Source organism: Danio rerio, chromosome 4, assembly GCF_052040795.2.
Source record: "Danio rerio strain M-AB ecotype USA chromosome 4, GRCz13ab, whole genome shotgun sequence".
Taxonomy (NCBI): Eukaryota; Metazoa; Chordata; class Actinopteri; order Cypriniformes; family Danionidae; genus Danio; species Danio rerio.
In genome coordinates this window covers 41,680,246-41,695,009 of record NC_141024.2, presented here as the reverse complement: position 1 = coordinate 41,695,009, position 14,764 = coordinate 41,680,246, and the positions used below count along the sequence as shown (strand labels likewise).

At 36.0% G+C, this 14,764-nt stretch overlaps 2 protein-coding genes, 1 non-coding gene and 1 pseudogene across 3 annotated transcripts in view; 3 read left to right on the top strand and 1 right to left on the bottom strand.

Annotated features, from left to right (window-relative positions):
• The window catches only part of LOC148680782 (NACHT, LRR and PYD domains-containing protein 3-like), a 463,735-nt gene that overhangs the window by 340,232 nt on the left and 108,739 nt on the right, over positions 1–14,764 (top strand). The gene's annotated exons all lie outside the window — the stretch shown is intronic.
• The window catches only part of LOC148680790 (uncharacterized), a 796,717-nt gene that overhangs the window by 728,427 nt on the left and 53,526 nt on the right, over positions 1–14,764 (bottom strand). The window lies entirely within an intron of this gene.
• LOC148680794 (uncharacterized) lies at positions 2,365–13,829 on the top strand (annotated as a pseudogene).
• On the top strand, positions 13,206–13,278 carry trnar-ucg (transfer RNA arginine (anticodon UCG)). Its single transcript has one exon. It is a non-coding gene; the product is annotated as a tRNA-Arg (tRNA).

Below are 14,764 nucleotides of genomic sequence, written 5' to 3'. Positions count from 1 at the left end.
ATTCAGGAGACGGAATGATGGCAGCCTGAATCTGACAGATACAGTGGAGGCAACAAAAGTGAAGGAAGCTAACAAAGGAAAGCCCTACAGAAAATCACTGTCCCCAGAGGCAGAACTGGACAAGGCCAAAAAAAGCTTAAATGAGCACCATGGGGATGTGACTAACAGAAAACATCTGCTGGGTTTCTTTGAAGAGGGACCCCACAGGAGGAAGCAAAGGCTCCAAAGAACATGCCCACAATAAAGTGAGTTTTAGAGAATATATTGAGCTCTTTCCTTCGGGCAGAATTGCCTTTGCCATGAAGGAAGAGCAATATGATGGGAAACCACGTAGTAGTCTACAACGGCCTAGCACTCTGCCATGACCCAACACACTGCTCCTACCCAGCACTCTGCCACGGCCCAGCACTCTGCCATGACCCAACACACTGCTCCCACCCAGTACTCTGCCACGGCCCAGCACTCTGCCATGATTCAACACACTGCTAAATATATTTAATACATACGCAACAATGTGGTCAGCACCCAGTAGTGAATATGCAGGTCCACCTGAAGGTCAAACATGACCACAAACCCGTTGGCCTTATTGACCTGGTCAGTCAGTTCTTTAGTTATAAAAGGATCTGAATTAAGTAATATATGCAGTGTCAACTCTATCTCACAGCGAAATCGTACGAATTTGTAAGTAGCAACCAAGTGGCTAAATCGTACAAATTCATACGAGCTGGGTCATACGAATTCGTACAACTTATTCACCGCCTTTAGATCACCTGTAAATTCGTACTAATTCATACGATTTAATCAAGCGCCATCTCATGGGTTTTTTTCTTCTCGTTTGCAAACCATCGCGATATTTTCTGCAGTTTGCATATGCCACTTCTTGGTAAGTACACGGTAACACGGCTCCTAAATGTTCTATATAAGTGCATTAGCAGTAATTTATCAATAAGAAATTAATGTTATTGTTTGCTGGATGTCATCAGTCATCTGTGCGTCTGTATTTTTATGCGTTTCTCCCTTGTGACGTATACCCACGTAAAATACTATAGTAATTTATAGTAAATACTAGCGAACGGTTTTGTTGATTCTTGAGTTCCTATGGTAACTGAACAGCTGCAGTAATGTAAACAAATTACTCAAAACTTTACCACGTTTTAACTAGGGTATATTATATACACCAAAGTTACTGTGGTAAAAGCTTGTATACCACGGTACTTTTTTCCCACTATAGTCAATACTACAGTATACTGTAGTATTCATTATCAAAGTCTTGTATTACAAGTTTTAAAATATAATGCACTTTGCTATATGATTCAAAACGTTGCAGTATTTAATACAAATTATTATAGTATTTTGTACATGTGGAAATGCTTATGTATAGTTATTTACAATACTGTTATTTGCTTTGTCTTGCAGATACTTTCACTCTCATCACATTCATCTATCCTTCACTCCATTGAATACAACACAACGGCTCTTTTAAGAGCCATCACTAGCTAAAATCTCATGCAATTTCTCTCTCTCTCTCATACTCTTCATCTTCCTCTCACACACACACAAAATTTTGATTTTCACTTTTTTTTCTCTTCAATATGGCATCTTGTCAGAAGTCAGATTTTGACCAGTTATATGAGGAAGCGGCCATTCTTACAAGGGAACTTGAATGCAAAGCAGCAAATTCTGCACTTGAAGCAGCTACCAGGGAGGCTGAACAAGTTCTACAAACGTTTAACCTTCCACTAGTAATGTTTTTTTTTCCAAGCAATTTATTTTATATTATTTTAATAGCTTCATTGAATCGTAGTTTGTTAGCTGTTAATAGATATCAAAGTTTTTGCTTAACATCCTATATATGTCTTTTTAGTTAAATACACAGAAGACCAAACGTGTCTGCTGCACCCTTCCCAAACCAGTTTCATTTGTGGAGAGGGATCAGTTTGGTCATCTTGTGCCTAAACGGAGAAGGCAGAAATCTTCTAAGGCAAACATTTGCGATGGTATGGCTATAATAAATTTAGCATATTGTGTATTATTGTAGTGGACACACACATATTTCTTATAATGTGTAGCACCATCATACATTTTCTGTAATGTATAATTATATAAATCAATAGTGCAGGTATGTCTTCATCTTTGGAATCTGGGTAAAGAGACATTGATCATAGTGAGTAATGACACCAACAATTTTCAAAGTAACTAGCCATGCATGGTTATTATTACTATTTTGTCATTTGCCCCATTGTTCTTATTTGAAGGTCCATCACTGTCTGCTCACACTGTTTGGACAGCAGCGGTAAACATTGGTAAGTATTTCCCTGTAATGGTCAGTCTAACCAACTGCCATGAACACTATAATTGCATTTATTTTTTCCTAATACAGAAACTCTTCATCAAGAAATTGAGGACCTGCTAGGTGATACTGATGACATTAAGTGCTCAATTCCGACTTCCTCAAACACATGGGCAATTCGTGTTGAGCAGTCTAAAAAGAAGTGGGCAGCTTTAAGGCCTGAGATGCTGGATTCTTTATTATCTGCTGAATATACCGAGATTAGGCAGTGCCAGCACTGCCTACTGAAGCGATCTGTTATACGATGTAAAGACTGCGTTCCCAAGCAGCTATTATGTCCAGAGTGTGATATTTTGCTTCACAAAAGAAAACTTCACAACCGTGAAACTGATGTGGAAGGATTTTTAAGGCCCATATCCCCAACTACTTTGATCAAGGTGGATAGCAGAGGACAAATTCTATTTGAAGAAAAAGGCATGTACTTTTTTTTTTCTTTTTATTCATAATATTGAAACTTATAATAATGATGCAGCAATGCTAATTACAGTAAAGTTTGAAATTTGTTTCCAGATAGCATTTTGCCCCTTGAGACACCTGACGAAATTTGCAACTGTGCCACTGATTCCATTGTGGTGTCAGAGGGTAAAAAGGGAATTCTCATAGGAATTGATGGTAAGCTGAGAGCATTTAAAAACATTGTTTAATATTTCTATTATAAATGCATTATATATACTTTATTTCAATAGGTCGTTACAATGTCAGCTTGCCAGAATTCTCATGCTTAAAATGTAACGTGAGAAGAGCAACCAACATCCCACGGTTGATCCGCGCTGGATGCTGGCCTGCCACAGCAAGTTGCAAAACAATTTACAAAATAAATGTCTTTGTGTCCTATGACCACATGAAGCTGACTGCTCCTGGAATGTCCAAACAGCCCTTTACCAGTTTACTGGAACAGCAGACAGAGTTCTTTGGCCGAGTATCTATTAAAACATTTTCAGAATAATTTCTCTCTCAGTTTTGGCAGTGCAATATTTGCTTATGGGGTTTATGTTTTTTTTGTTGTTTTTTAGGATGGAAAGATCTGTGCTGTTGCATTTCAGCTTTTTTGAGTGGAGATACTGTCAGTTTGAAATTGATCAGCTCTGTGGACTTACAGTGTTCGACTGTCCAGCCTGTTCTCCATTTATGCTACAGTTAACCCTTACTGTAGATTATGCAGTAAATAACTGTAAAATAGCCAGTGTTTTTGCTGTAATGAAAGGTAACAGTATTTTACAGTAAAAGGAGGATTTGTCTGAAATCGTGTAGTGCAAAGAATAAATTACAGTAATTTACTTTATATACCCATTCTAGAAAGTTGCTGTGATAATAAATGATAAATTACTGTTCAACTGTTAATGCCCTATCTACTCTGATGCTTCATGTTGCTATATATATGTGTGTGTGTGTGTGTGTGTGTGTGTGTGTGTGATCGAGATGCATTTAAAGGCAAAAATATTCACTCAGAGCAAAGAAATTATCACAATAATTCTTATAACATTGTTTACTTTTCATATAATTAATCTAATTTGCCTATTTTAACCTATAGTTAAGCTTTTAAATTGCACTTTAATCTGAATATTAGTATTTTGTTAAATAACTAGTAAAAATGTGTTACTTAAAATATATATCTTAAACAGCACGTACATACATTTTTACATAGACTCAATGAATTTGTCAGGAAAAATTCAAATGAAGTAAGTAAAAGTGGCATTAACAGTATAGTATAAAGGCTTTCCTAAATCAATACGTAGTATAAATCAGGTTACTTGTTGTGTTTTTTATTATTACTGCAGATTTGGCATGACATTAGGATCAGATTATTTATTATAATTTTTTTGCTTTGGATGAAGTTTGTATATTTTATTGTTTTTATTTAACGATATGTGCATGATTGTGATAAATGTAGGCAGTTGCTTTGAAAATATGCTATGCACCATGGGTGTCAAACTCCTGGAGGGCCGCAGCCCAGCAGAATTTAGTTCCAGCCCTGCTTCAACCTTTAGATTTAGTTTGATCAGGTGTGTTTAATTAGGTTTAAAGCTTAACTGCACTGTTACCCTGTATTTAGTCGTGGCCAAAAGTTTTGAAAATTACATAAATATTGGAAATTGGAAAAGTTGCTGCTTAAGTTTTTATAATAGCAATTTGCATATACTCCAGAACATTATGAAGAGTGATCAGATGAATTGCATACTCCTTTGCCATGAAAATGAACTTAATCCTGAAAAAACTTTCCACGGCATTTCATTGCTGTCATTAAAGGACCTGCTGAGATCATTTCAGTAATTGTCTTGTTAACTCAAGTGAGAATGTTGAGGAGCACAAGGCTGGAGATCATTATGTCAGGCTGATTGGGTTAGAATGGCAGACTTGACATGTTAAAAGGAGGGTGATGCTTGAAATCTTTGTTCTTCCGTTGTTAACCATGGTGACCTGCAAAGAAGGAATTAGAGGGGTGTGGAGGGGACATGGAGGGCTGTGGGGGGAGAGGGAGAGATGTGGGAGTGATATAGAAGGGTGAGGGGGAGAAATGGAAAGGTCAAGGTTGGAAATGGAGGTGTGTGTGGGAGACATGGCAGGTGTCAGTCCATTTGATAACATGGCAGTTTTGTTTAGAATTTCCTGAAATGATAACATTTATTATAAGTAAGTTTCATACAAATATTTGAAATCCCAATCTTAACTTGTCTGTTTAATTTATATATAAGACAGAATGTAATATATAAATCATAACAATAAGACAGACAGCACTACAAACAAATCTGACAGAAATGTAAACTTTAATGGTAAAGATCTGTTACTTAAAAAAAAGTTTTTTTTTTAGTGTTTGCTTTTGAGTTAAGGCCAGTGTAAAGGAATAGTCCCAAAAAGTGAGTAAGCTAACAGATTGTACAATTACTAAAGGCAGAACACAAAAGTCTAGATATCACAGAATGAAATGGGCTCAAATCACGTGAATAAAATGCTTTAGAGCTGCTTCCTAGGTTAACTTTTAAAGTAAACAAACAAATAATCAAGACGATGATTCACGCTGTTAATTATCATTTGTAATTATCACATAATGTAACAAAACACTTTTTTTTAACCTGTATTTCATCAGAGGACAATCGCAACACAAAATGTAGAACGTCCTACTATGCCATGGTCCTGTAGTGTACCTCCCAAATTGCTATATAAGGGAGATAGCGAGAGAAAATCTCACTTGCCATCTCATCCAGACCAGCAAATGCAACCAAGTCCTGTGAAAGAAATAAAATAAAAAATAAAAGCTCTGTAATGGATTTATTTTTTTCCAATAAATGGGTACACAAGTGAAATGATTATTAACCTGAAAAGGCTGCGTGACTTTGAATGTCCTCTTCATAATTCTCCCATCTGGGTATTTGAATTGTAATTTGACTCCATCAGCCGACTCAACAAGTGCAGATATATTTATATCTGGCGATCCTCTATTGCCTTTTTAAAGAGTACAGAGTCTTTAGTTATACACACAGAATGATCACAGTAATGATCTAGATACATCCAAGTTAAACATACTTTTCTACATCGCATTTTCTGCTGTTGCATTTGCTGTCTCCTTCTTTCCTGATGCATTTGAAAATGTAAAAATGAAAAGCTGAGCCACCGGGTAGTATTTAGATAAATGTTAAATGTTAATTGATTGTACAATCGAATTCAAAATTATTAGCCCAAATCACATTCTTAGGATTTTTCACAGTATTTCCTATAAGCAATATATATATATATATATATATATATATATATATATATATATATATATATATATATATATATATTTTTTTTTTTTTTTTTTGTCTACAGAACAAGCCATTGTTATAAATTGACTTGAGTAATAACCCTTACTTGCCTAATTTACATATTTAAGCCTTTAAATGTCACTTTAAGCTGAATACTGATATCTTAATAACATCAAGTCAAATATTATGTGCTTTCATTACGTCAAACATTTGAAAAATTACTTATTACAACATAAAATATAAAAAATTATAGAACTTACTAAAATATTATTATTAATAATGTGTTGAGAAAAATCTCTCCATTAAACAGAAATTGGGAAACAATATTAAATGATTAAAATATAACGGGGGCTAATAATTTTGACTTAAACTGTATACATTAGAATAATAAATGCTTTGATGATACTTACCCTTGCTCGATCTGTTTCCAAAGAGAGATTGTACTCTATCTTGTTCCTGCCTTAGTGCCCTCCATGCCCTCAAGTCCTGCACAAATGTATTATTTACAAGAAAAAGGTTAATTACAACATATAATATTGTCTTTAAAGATCTTTAACTGTTTTCAAGCCAGATTATTACCCAAGCAGTTATACTGTGTGCTTTGGATTTATTTTAATATAACTTTTAAATCTACTGCAAACCTAATCAACTTACTTAGCTTTACTTATAATTTTTAAAAGCCTTAATTATTTTAAAGCATACTGGGCAAAAAAAAAAAAAAATTATCATCAGCTGGCTCAAAAAAAAAAAAAAAAAAGTCACCTCTAAAAAACTGACATGCATATTCCATGTAGTATCTTAAAATTGAAAATAGTATATTGACATTGTTATTTGGCAGTTTACTGTCATCCACAGCAACATCTGCAATCTGAAAAAGCACAAAATCTTGTTATTTGGAATCACTGCTTTGCATTCTGAAAAACTGCCACATGTAAATCATACATTGGTTCTTTACGTCTTAAGATGTAACACTTAAAACAATTACATTGTCATCCTTAGGGTAATTTTCAACTTCAGCTGGCTCCAGATTCTGAAAACAATAAGGGGACATCATGTTGAATGCAGAAATATTGTCACATGTAAATCATACATTAATTTCTTTCAGGATATTAAAACACAGCAATTGAAAACTTTCAACAATTGAAAACATTGTCAGTGTCAGATAAATTTTCCTCAGCAGCTGGCTCCAAAACCTGAAAAAGTACCCCAAAAACGTAACTAGGAATAATGTCTTGCATACACAAAAACTGTAATTGATCGTTTTCAGTGTCCTGGACTTGAACACTTGAGAAATTTACAGTATACTGCGCTGCCTAGTTGGCTCCAAAATCTGAAAAAGGCCAAAATGCTGCCTAGGTGTCAGAATGAAATTGCATACACATCCACACTTTACTATTTACCACATCACATTGTCGACAACATAAGCAAGTGGCATACATTCAAATTTGTTTGTCTATAATGATATGTTAAACCAACTGTTCATCTGGTTATTTAAAAAAGAAATGGCTAAATATTCATTCCTTGGGTCGTATGTACACAGCTGATCTTGATTGCCTTAGCTCCTGGCAGGCCTTAATTGTGGCAGGGCAAATTGTGGAGAGCTGTAACGGTATCTTCCAGGAACTTCTCAGTGCCTGTTCATTTGGCACAGTGTAAATTCCCTGTCCTGCAGCTGTGGGAATTCATCTCTAATTGTTTTCATGAATTCCTCCTCTGCCATTGTCCATGCTAACCAACCCTTTCTGTGTTACCCCAGCTGCAAATGATGGAAAAATGTTTAGCAAAAAAACATAAATATTTGTTTTGTATGTCCTGCACACTAACTAAATCTGGTCTGGTTAAACTGACTTCATCCTATTTTCATTTATTTGTAAAAGGCATGTGTGCTCCTCAGATTAATTATAAACAAGGTCATGTGACAGAATCAATGTCTAGTAAGTAAATGTATGAAAATATATATATAAGTCTATAATATGTGGAGACCAGTCTGTGGAAATCATGATTATCCAGAGATTCTGCCTAGAACCCCCCCACAACACTTAACTGCCTAACACATTGGATAATACCTACTTCATTACACAATCGCATAATCAGAAAAACAGCACATCTCTGATTTAAACAATATTATTAACAATGTTGTTTGATAAAAACGGTTCAAAATGTTATATTAAAACTGCACTTATGCCTTGGTATATATAGCAAGTCCTCTCCATTGGGAATGAATCCAATTCTGATCCTAACAAGACAAACTCTCTAAGATCGCTGTCTCGTAAATGTTTGCTGTCCTCTTTGGAACATCCTCAGTCTTACTCAGTACAAAAGTGACTCACAAATGAAATAACTGGCCAAAACTGGTTTCTGACAGTTTTCACAAATCATTAAATGAATATATTTGATTTAGGAAAGGGTTAACTTGAACTAAACTGATCTGTGAAAGTTTTCAAAAAACCAAAAAAGCAGTGACTTAATGAAGGGATAACTGACCAAAACTGATTTGTGAATGATTTCATAAATAATTGAAGTGGTGTACATGGGTCATGACTGGGTTAAATGGTTAAAACTGATCGGTTAGAGTTTTCTCAAACAATTCCAAGTGGTGTACATGGGTCAGGGAAGAGTTAACCCACAAAACTGCATCCAGGAATCTATTATAGATTATTCTCTTAATCTGAATATTGTTTGGAACCAGCTTTTGGAACAACTACCATGATATAATTAAATAAATAAGGCAGAACATAGAAAAACAATGAAACTGACTAAAATAGATTGTGAACCGCAGTTAAGATAGTTTGTGATTTCATTCAGATTTAATTTGCCTATAAATAAACCGTGCGCCGCCATGCAATATGGAATGCTGTTGCATATTCTCTATGATTTGTGAATTGTGATGAAGTTTTTTGAAAAAGGAAATTCATTGTATAATTATATTACATGCAAGCGTCTATAAACCTTGTTTCTTTAAAGTGGACTTAGCTCTTCACATATCACATCTTTTACACGCAAGTTCATATTTTCCTATGGAGGCGCGCAATTTGCCCTCTCATATTGGGAGCAACGTGCTCTTGTATATTTCAGAAACTACAATAGACAATTTTCAAAAGCCTGTTCATACTGTCTCTATATGCCAGGGGCCAGGCCAGAAATGAATGGACTTGGTGAAATAGGGTGGACCGCTTAAACTAAGTGTAGTAAGTTTCTTATATGTATGATCTCTGATAACATATAACTGAGTGACATTTTTGAGTATCCAACCCTTGTTTTGCAAAAATGAATTGCAGAAATGTGTTGAGAATCTGAAATCATTCACTTTTGTAACAAGGCTAATAGAAAACTCACATCGTTATTTAGCAATAAATATATAAATATAAGCATAACATATTCTGATACTGAATTTATTTGTTCTTTATTAAGCTAGAAAGAATAAAAAGACAATGAAAATATGACAAGATCTAGGTGTTTATTGCTTTATCGTGTTGTTTGGTAAACGTACTGGCAACCACACACAGTGAGCATTGACTAGCTTGAAATGTGTGAGATTTGTGAAGAGTTTCATTGCAAAACGAGATATCCATTTTGAGAAATGTTGGTTATTTGACTTTATTATTTAAGATATCAACAGTAAAGTTCGTTCACAATTTTTATACATTAAACCAGGGGTGTCCAAACTTTTTGGGCGGAGGGCCAGATGCAAAAAAAAAAAAAAACCTTTTCCCGGGCGAAATTTTACATATATATATATATATATATATATATATATATATATATATATATATATATATATATATATATATATATATATCTGTGTGTGTGTGTGTTATGGAATTATTTTAATTCGTCGTCCAACTGTGTTTCTAGAAAGACTTGCGGTTTTAAAATCTTGAATCTTCTCTGGGCAAATTACAGTTGCAACACTTATCAGACACTTAAATTCTCCTTTACTAAAGGGTTTGCTGTTCTGTGCGATTAGCTTATCTCATAACTAGCCAGCGTAGAATTTTCTTGCACTTTATTATTATGAAAAAACTGCTGTTGTTGAGCTGACAGGGCAGCTGCTATTTCTTTTACTTTTTGATCTCGTTTGGCACCAGTATAAAAGCCTGATGTTTTGTTTCATAATTTGCCTGAAATTGCACAAAAATGAAATTTCCTGCTTTCACTGTTAATTTTCCTTTTTCTTGGTTGTGCCATGGCTCGCCAAAATGTGATTATCAATTATGTTTCCTTCAGTTTGTTCGGTTCATTTTACTTCAAAACAGGAACTGCTGCCTAATTGAAGGCATGTGATAGTGACACCCAGCTGTTTTTTATTGAATTACATTCATTTTTGTATAGCGGGCCAGATTCTATTAATATTTAAAAAAGGTCTCGCGGGCTGCCACAAAACTGATTGCGGGCCGCAGATGACCCACGGGCCGTAGTTTGGACAACCCTGCATTAAACTATTACTTGAGCTCAGTGAAGGCCAGGAACACAATATTTTCAAATCCAGGATATATTCTACTATTGTAATACCATTAAGAAAAGCTAGTGAATCAATGTTTTGTTTGATAAGTAAGATTAAGTTAGTTTGATAAACGACTTGTAGCTTGTTACAGAAAGAGTGAAGGCTCCTTCCACCCCGCTGCTGAAAACCAAACCTGAATGTTCAGAGAGGGCAGAGCTGCGGTGTCACAGTTCTTGCCTCTGTTGCACAGATCGCCTCGCCATGTCATATTTATTGAATTATTTCAATATAATATAATATAATACAATATAATATAATACAATATAATACAATACAATATAATCATCATCATCAGGGCCTGACCAGCCACTGTGGCTATAGTTGCATTTCCAGTCACAATTTCACGCAAGGAAAAGGGAGTGTGCACACGTTTTAAACAGTCGCACGCATCACAACAGCTTTTGGCACAAGTGATCATCCTCTCATTCGGTATTCACATAAATTATTTAAAGAATAAATTTACAAAGGACACTTGGAAATGTAGCCTTGCAGACAGGTATCTTGTGAGGGGGAGGAGCGCAGGAAAAAAGGCAGTTTTTCAATGTAACCCCTGGCCTTCTTCTTGACATCAGCGGAGACTGACAGACACAGGATTATTTTCTTGGTCTACTTTTGTAGCGTTTTTATACATTTTTGTGAAGTTGAAGGCTACATCTTCATCTAATACTTTGTCGGCATGACAGACCAACATTACTCGCATTACTGAGCAAACTCAGAGCACTTCACCGGCGATGACTCACTTCCCAGGGGCCGCTAAGCTCGCGCAGCAACCTGAACATTCTATATCCGTTATATCGCACTTTGTAAAGACACTGGTCTGGCAGATATCGTGTTTTGTGAAAAAATAAATTTTGTAGTAGGCCTAAAATGTACGTTCAAAAAATTAAGCAACTGGAATAACTATAGCATGTCGCGATCGTCGATGAAGAGAGTGCAATAGCATATGAAGATGTGTGAAGGTGCTGTAGTGCTGTCCCATATCTTGGGGGTAAATTTTGAAGCCCTTTCCTTCACATTCTGTTTGAAGGGGTAGGGGTATAAAAACAATTGGGCCTTTATAGTGCTGTGATGATGATGATTGACAGGTGTGTGTCTAATTAGACTCAGGTGAGGAGAGAGAAAGCAGGCAGAAGAGGAATGGTGCGTTCACACCAGACGCGGAACGCGCGTCAAGTGTGAGTGATTTACATGTTAAGTCAATGCAAACACGCGAATAGACATCCTGCGGCGCGATACGTGCGAATGCTGCGGAGCGAATGAAGCGAATTGCGCGAATGGCGCGGTGCTAATAGCGCGATACACCCAAGGTGAATTGAGCGTTTTGTGCGTTTGACGCATGAAAATGGAAAATCACGAAAAATCATGAAAAATGAAAAAATGCCGAAAAATCATGAGAAATGAAAAAATCTTGAAAAATCATGAAAATTGGAAAAATCAAGAAAGTCATGAAAAAATCATGAAAAATCTTGAAAAATCACAAAAAATCATGAAAAATGAAAAAATCTTGAAAAATCACGAAAATGAAAAAATCTTGAAAATCACGAAAAATCATGAAAAATGGAAAAATCTTGAAAAATCCTGAAATATGTAAAAATCTCGAAAAATGTAAAAATCTCGAAAAATCACAAAAAAATGAAAAAATCTTGAAAAATCACAAAAAACCATGAAAAATGATAAAATCTTGAAAAATCACCAAAATTAATGAAAAATGAATAAATCTCGAAAACCCTTGAAAATCTTGGAAAATCTCCAAAAATCATAAAAAATTAAAAAAATCATGAAAAATGGAAAAAATCACAAAAAATGAAAAAATCTTGAAAAATCACCAAAAATCAAGAAAAATGATTTTTTTTCAAAAATCACTAAAAATCATGAAAAAAAGAAAAAATCTTGAAAAATCATGAAAATGAAAAAATAACCAAAAATCATGAAAAAAATCTGTACAGACAGTACAAAATACAGATAGTGCAAGTACAACAACAGTGCAAAATACAGTGCAAATAAAATGACAATGTGAAATTGACAGCGATATGTACAATGTATAGGTGTCCACATAGTTGTAGGCAGTGTTGTTTCAAGTATGGATTGGCTAAAGGTCAGTGCATGCTACATATCGATGGTGTGCAGTGAGGGTATGGAAGAGTCTGTGTGTTGTGTATTAAGTGTTCATCAGCCTGATAGTCTGAGGGAAGAAACTTTCCTTTAGCCGGCTGGTGCGTGACCGGATGCTGTGGAACCATCTGCCTGAGGGTAGCAGACGGCTTTGTCTGTATAATTGTACATGTTAGACTAATTTAGATTAGAAGTACGCTAAATGTTCATTAACTAAAGTCAAAGCAAAAGGTGCTACAAATAATGTAAAAAGGCCAAAGAATCACTGTTTTTTTCTTTTGTGACAGCCGTAGGGCTCGTCCTGGATTTGAACCTGGGACCTCTCGCACCCTAAGCGAGAATCATACCCCTAGACCAACGAGCCCTGAAGAAGTACCCTGCAGTCCAAAAAAAAATTCTGTGAAACCGGTCCAATCTACTTTTTGTTCATGTTGTTTTTGTTATGTGCGTCAGCAACTCCCTGGATGCATATTACTGTTCAGAAGTAGTAAAAAACAGCCCAGTGGCCTAATGGATAAGGCACCAGCCTTCGAAGCTGGGGATTGTGTGTTCAAGTCCCACCTGGGTTGCCTTTGATTCAGTTCTTTTTAAGATTGCTGTGCAGCACAATCCAGTGTGACCTTCAAAAAGCTAGGTTCATACCCTTAGGTCAAAAAGACATGACAATGGAAAACTCTTCAGAGAAGCTGTTTTGTCATTAGGTGTACGCACCAGATCGTCTGAATGCAATATGGTATAGGGATCCTTAAGTGCTGTTTTCTAAGTTACAAGAACTTCCTGAGTCATACAACAGATATGGCAAATGCTTGTATTGGCCCAGTGGCCTAATGGATAAGACATCACTCTTTGAAGTTGGGGATTGTTGATTCAAGTCCTGTTTGGGTTGTGTTTGTTGGATTACATTTAAGTTGTGTGAAAAAATCCTGACTAGTCTACTCAAAGCTTAGGTGTGATGATCTGAGGACAATAGTTAGCTTCGAATTCTCAGACTTGCTGCACACTTCAATTAAGATTCATCCAATCTTGCTTGAATCTTTCTGTCATGTTACAAACCTAAAAGGTTCCACTAAGCTCTGGGAATGGAGATCTTGACTTCAAGTACCTTATGGCTCTCAATTGACGGTCTCATGTGTAGTGAGTCAACGGATCGTTCCAGAACCGAACAAGCCACAGACCATGTTATCCTTAAAAGATTGGTTGGTGCCTAAATGTCTGAGCTTTGATTTCATTTTCAAAGCAATCCACAGGCACCCAGCAAAAGGCAATCCACAGGACGACTATCCAGTCAACATCACAGTTGCGTGTTAATTAACTTTACACCTTAAAACAATAAGAGGCTCTACAATCAAAAACCCACCAAACCGGTTTTTGAGAAGTACCTTTTGGTTCGCGTGTCCTTTGGCGTCTGCAAGGAAAACACATTCTCAGGCAGACACAGAAGCGATCAGAAACGCTTCCAAAGTTTAATGGACATACAGTAAAACTGTGTTTATTTGAGTAATGTATGTTTGCTTTATGTTTCTGTAGGTTTTTGTGTGTACATGTTCCATGTGTTTAACAAAACTGTTATAGATAGTTCTTGAGTAATAGCCCTCAGTGACAAATGAAATCTACAGAATGTTTATGACATACTTCATGTTTGGTATTGATTGAAAGCTAGGAAAGTTTCAAATGCATTGGTTTATATGAAGAAACCATATTATGAAAGGTGTCCATGTTATGAGACTTTATTTTAACAACTATGCTATCAAAGCAGCACCGACACAATTTGTCAACCCGGCCTTCTAGAGGGCAGAATTGGGGTGTGACTCCACCCCGCACCTTCTCTGATTGGACAAGTATTGTGTAGACCCAGCCTCTACCAAAGCCTATAAAACTTTGAACAAAGGAATTTCATCGTCGTCTTTTGCCGGTCATCTTTGCCAGTCGTCACCGCCGTCGCTGCCCGGACATCGCTCTTCTCGTGCTGTGGCCGTTACATCGCCTCGCCGGAAGCCTCGTTACATCACGGAGCAGACCGCGACCTTCACTTGCTGCCGGCTCGACCCCCGATCT